We start from the raw sequence: 6268 nt of genomic DNA, 5'->3' as shown, positions 1-6268 counted from the left end.
CAGTTAATGTTAAATGTTATTGATGTGCTATGTGCATTCATTAAATGAAAGTATTTACAGTAGGCCCACAACAAAAATGGTAGACGGAAGGCGAACACGCACGGCACTAAGTAGATACTAACGTACTTGGAGGAAGAAGTAGAATGGAGGGGATAAGCTGCCTAGAAAAGCGAAGCCAATACGGACCTTATTATGGGCTCCAGGGGCATGGAGAGTAGCAGAGTAGGCCTTCTGTTTCTGTGGCAAACATCTCTTTTAACGTCAATGCAAACCTGAGTTCCTGCGGCATTACCAACTAGGGATGCGACATCGATGTCGATGTTTTCAAAACATCGATGTTTTGTGACATCGATGTTTTTAAGCCGATGTTTTTTCAACATCGATGTTTTACTTTTGTCCCAATCTTTAATATTTTTTTTTCCAAAAGTAACTAAATGAAAACAAAAAAATTACGGTATAAACAATTTCCTATCAACAATGTGGTGGGATAAAAAAGTACCTTCAACCATCACGCTAACGACGTAATAAAGATAAATTACGACTAGAAAAACATCGATGTTTTAAAATATCTATGCTTAATATTAAAACATCATTACATACAAACCATTGCCTAAAATACATCGATGTTTTAAAATATCTATGCTTAATATTAAAACATCATTACATACAAACCTTTGCCTGAAATACATTGATGTTTTTGAACAACCATTTCAGTAACATAAGGTCTGTTCCAACGACTACGTAGTCTCCCGCCAGTCGGAAGTGATTTTTACAAAAAAGATTGCAAATTGACAAAAAAAACATCGATGTTTAAAAGTATCAATGTTCAATATTAAAATATCATAGCATACAATACATTCCCCAAAATACATCGATGTTTTTGAACAACAATTATAGAAACATAAGGTCTGTTCCAACGACTACGCATGCTCAGACCAGTCAGAAATGCTTTTTGTATGAAAGAATGGTACATCGACTACAAAAAACATCGATGTTTTAAAATATCGTTGCTTACAATGCGTTACCCAAAAAACATCGATGTTTTAAAATATCGTTGCTTACAATACATTTTCCAAAAAACATCGATGTTTTAAAATATTGTTGTTTACAATACATGGCCAAAAATACATTGTTGTTTTTTCGAACATCTATTTCAGAAACATAAGGTCTGTTCCGACCAGTCAGAAATGGTTGTTGGAACAAATAATGTGACTAAAAAAAAAACATCGATTTTTTTTGGGTAATGCAATGTATGCAACGATATTTTAGAACATCAATGTTTTTTGGGTAATGCATTGCAAGCAACGATTTTTAAAAACATCGATGTTTTTTGTAGTCGATGTCGGATTCTTGCTTTCAAAAACCACTTCTGAAAGGCCGTAAAATGCGTGATCGTTGGAACAGACCTTATGTTACTCAAATGGATGTTCAAAAACGTCGATGTATTTTGGGTAACGTATTGTAAGCAACGATATTTTAAAAACATCGATGTTTTTTGTAGTCGATGTCGGATTCTTAGTTTCAAAACCCACTTCTGACAGGCCGTAGAATGCGTGATCGTTGGAACAGACCTCATGTTTCTGAAATAGTTGTTCAAAAACATCGATGTATTTTGAGTAATGTATTGTAAGCAACGATATTTTAAAACAATGATGTTTTTATGGTAATGTATTGTAACGATATTTTAAAACATCGATGTTTTTTGTAGTTGATGTCCTATTCTTTGATTGGAAAAGCACTTCTGACTGGCCGGAGCATGCGTAGTCGTTGGAACAGACCTTATGTTACTGAAATGCTTTTAAAAAAAACATCGATATTGAATAACATCGATGTTTTTTCGACATCGATGTTGTAATATTGAACATCGATGTCGCATCTCTATTACCAACCCCCACTTATTGACATCACTTGTGCTTTGAATGAGATGGATGTTATGCCCCTCTCCCCTCGTTCTACCTTCAAAAGTAAGGTGGCAATATAAAACTACCTAATACAGTTTTTTATCTAAAAAAAAATATTAATGTTATCTTTTTTCTTGTATATAGGAGTCGTTATCAGGATGTAAGTTGTTTGTTAATATCGATTCAGAAATTAATGAATACATTTTTTTTTATTGATTTCTGAAAGTTGTACTTGGTTCTCGTGGCGATTACATTGCGAGATATCAGGTTTTTTCATTCTTTATGGAAATCTGAAATCAAAATTTCTCTTAGTTATAAAATATCAAATGCTCGTTTTTGGTGCATTTTTTAATATTAATTTTTGAGTTACTGAAGTGTCTACATACTTACTTAATTTTTGTTTTATTTATTAGCGAGCCGACTATTTAATATTAGTTTCATGACTAATACAGAAAAAAATATAGAATTTTTTTTTAGTTTTTTGTTTATTACCCGAAATCATTATTATAAGTATTTTTCGAAGATAAAAATCTAATCAACAGTCAAAGCAGACAATATTATCTACAAAATGGTTTTATTATACTTCATTTTGAGCAACCAGCGACTTCGCAGGAGCGTGCGAAAGGCCGTTTATTTTATGGAAAAATAAAAGTGACTAGAAAATTATTTGGGGGGAATGATGTGTCACAACGATTCCGAGAAAGAGAGCATTCCCAGAGAAAATCACGAAATTAGAAAATTTACAATAAAAATAACCTCTCCTCCAATGCGAAGTTAAGCATAACAACATTGTGATACCCAACTAGGAAAAGCTGCAAAGAATAGAAAGGAGAATCTTAAGAAAAATCTATGGGCCTAGGAAAACACAAGAAGGTCCCAAGGCGAAGATCTAACGAAGAGATCTACGGAAAAATCAAAGACCTGGAATCGAAATAAGAATCAGAAGACTCCTATGGGTACATAAAAAGAATGAATAATGAAGGAGGAAAGATTGAACAAAAAGATCTTTAACAAAAGTTTTAGCTACAAAAGCATGGGAGGATACACGAGGCAAATGAGAGAGGAATTAATGAACTTTAAAATTTCAGATACCGACTATCTAGATAGAGACACATACAGGAAAACACTTAAAAATCTCGCCAATATTGAAAAAGGAAAAAGGAAAAAAGAAAGGTACGAAGTGGTGCGAAGAAAGAAAAGAAAGGCAGCCCAAGATCATGAAGCTGCGATGGGAAGAAAGAAAATCAGGACTCCCGAAGAAGCCTAACCAATGATATTAGTGTGGTCCTTAGTGGCCGATAGGAGATTTTAAAAAATAAATAGGGAATTTGACCAAAATATAATTGGAATAAATTAATTAATTGCCTGACCTGATTGTGGGGAAGGTTACAAATATTGTAATAAAGTATAATAGCGAAAATTAACTGTGATTAAAAGTTTTAATTTTTAATTTAATATGAACAATTTGCGAAATAGGTAAGTAGACATAGGCTAAGGATTACTTTAATTAATTAAAATTATATGATTACCTAATGTTTTAATATCTCATAGAGTAATTAATAACCTGGGCAGTATAACCTGCATACATTTTTTTTTAAATTGATGTGGTTCTAAATTTGTATCAAGATGTGATAACTGATTAATAATATTTATATTTGTATACAATTTTAAAAAATCATATGTATAATAAAAGCTGTTTGTGATAGATTGTCCTTGAGGATGGCCGAAACGTCGGACTTATAAAGAAATATAAATTGTTCTGAGACTAAAATTGGATAAAGTTTATTTTATTTAAACAATAATAACCAATCTGAAGAAAGTGTATAAAGATTATAAATAAATTATCTTTTTATTGATGACTAAATGTCTTTAGAAGCACAAATACTCTACTTCTTATGCCTTAGAAAAATAATAATAATAAATAGCAAAATTTATCGTTAATTATTTTAAAAAACAATAACAATAAACTTGTAAAAAAAAAAAAACTGCTAAAGCTTTAATTTTGAGATAACGGCCTATCCCTACTTGATATGTAACAGATAGTTGAAGATGGCGGCGTATAACGGACAACGGCACACCTGTGTTTGCATTGAGATATTGATGCCGTACGCTACGAAAATAGGATTTAGATCGTTGGCAGATCCAGAGGAGAGGGAGTGGGTTGCTAAAGAAAAAGGAAAGTTTGATTATTAGAAATTTTATCCTTCGTGTGAAGGAAGCTTATATATTGAAATGTTCGGACTCAAATTATACTCTGACCATTGAGAATGTTCTTAGCAGTTCTTTCTTGAGGGATATCATTGACCGTGGTTCCAGTCCTGTCTTTATTGCCTACAGCAAGACTAGCATTACTAGAGAAAGTAAATCAAACATTGCCTTATAAAGAGTTTTTTAAAATAAATAATTTAAATTCTATCCATTTTAGTCTCAAAACCTTTTATTTTTCTTATAAGTCCAACTTATAGTTATGATAAAGTTTTTAAGGAATAGTGTCTGTGATAAATTATTTCGATTTTGTTTTAAGTGAATATTGACTAATTAAAAATTGATGTTTTGACCTGGGCAGAATAGTCTGCATGGAGTTAGAGTTTTTAAATTATATAATTTCAAAATTGTATTAAGTAGATTGTCCCTGAAGATGGCTGAATTGGCCGAAACGTCGGACTCATAAGAAAAATAAAAGGTTTTGAGACTAAAATGGATAGAAATTAAATTATTTATTTTTAAAAAATTACCAGTCTCAAGAAAGTGTTAAGAGTTTTTTGTTTTTTATTATTTTTTTTTTTTTTAGCCTCTCCCAAAACAATGCATCTTGCTTTTTTTGTTATTTTTTATACGTACCTAAATAAATCGATGATCCAAAGTATTGTAGGAATTAAAAAGTATTACTTTTTAAAAATATAATGGAAGGCTACTAATGAATCTCGCTAATCCGAACAAATTGCTCCAAGGGTGCGTTCGGGTTATAGAAAGTATTAGGAAAAGAGTGTAAATATTTAATAATGTAAACATTGACTAATTAGAAATTGATGTTTTGACCTGGGCAAAATAGTCTGTATGGAGTTAGAGTTTTTAAATTATATAATTTCAAAATTGTATTAAGTAGATTGTCCCTGAAGATGGCTGAATTGGCCAAAACGTCGGACTCATAAGAAAAATAAAAGATTTTGAAACTAAAATGGATAGAAATTAAATTATTTATTTTAAAAAATTCACCAGTCTCAAGAAAGTGTTAAGAGTTTTTTGTTTTTTATAAATTAATTTTTTTTTTTTTAGCCTCTCCCAAAACAATGCATCTTGCTTTTTTTGTTATTTTTTTATACGTACCTAAATAAATCAATGATCCAAAGTATTGTAGGAATTAAAAAGTATTACTTTTTAAAAATATAATGGAAGGCTACTAATGAATCTCGCTAATCCGAACAAATTGATCCAAGGGTGCGTTCGGGTTATAGAAAGTATTAGGAAAAGAGTGAAAACATTTTAACAATATCAATGCATATAACTGTTTTTATTAATTTATTTTTTTATATGTTTATGGGAAATTTGACAGTTTGAAGTTTAAAAAAATGAAAAATGTTGTCTTTAACATGCTCGGTAATGCTAAGTGATGTTTTAATTTATTAAAATTAAGATTGTTTATTTTTTCAACAAAAAAATATAAACAAAAATAAAAAATACTCCTTGTATGGATTTATTTAAAACGTGATAACAAAAAAAAGAGTTCACCAACAAACTTTGTATTGTAGATATTTTTATTATTAAATTAATTAGTTTTACAAAACCAAATGATTTATACATTAGGCATTATGTATTTCTAATTCCAACAAAATTTATTATGAACACTTCCATAGGAATTAGATAGCCAGGCATTTAAACTGAAAACATTTCCGATTTCGGTTTTTTACAGTGATTACCATAACTTGCCAATACATTAGGAAATTAAAAATGTCCTTTACACATGTAGATGTTTATTTAATAACAAAAATGTTATTGTCTGTCTGAGTTTCCTAAAAAAAAAAAAACTTTTTACGACGGTTCGGATTTCTGTAGTGTTCGAATTACCGAGCTTACACTGTATTATCAATAACTTCGGAATGCAGTTGTATATAAACTAGGATGAAAATTTGACTGAGGAATAGAAGTGCAAAAGCGTACAAATCCATATTAAAATTTTAACGAAATTTCAAAAATATACATTATTCAAATATTAATCTCTTCTGAAGCTAATGCTGAAGCATTCAAGACGTATAATATCTAATTTAATTTTTCATTCAATGTAAACGTGTGAATTATAATATATCTTTAATTGTTATTAAAACGAAATGCGTTAAGAGTGGAATAACTTACACCACTTTTGCTTTCAA

The sequence above is a fragment of the Halyomorpha halys genome, unplaced genomic scaffold (genome assembly GCF_000696795.3).
Source record: "Halyomorpha halys isolate HHAL.00 unplaced genomic scaffold, Hhal_1.1 Scaffold749.1, whole genome shotgun sequence".
Taxonomy (NCBI): Eukaryota; Metazoa; Arthropoda; class Insecta; order Hemiptera; family Pentatomidae; genus Halyomorpha; species Halyomorpha halys.
Note: the sequence above shows the minus strand (reverse complement) of the source record.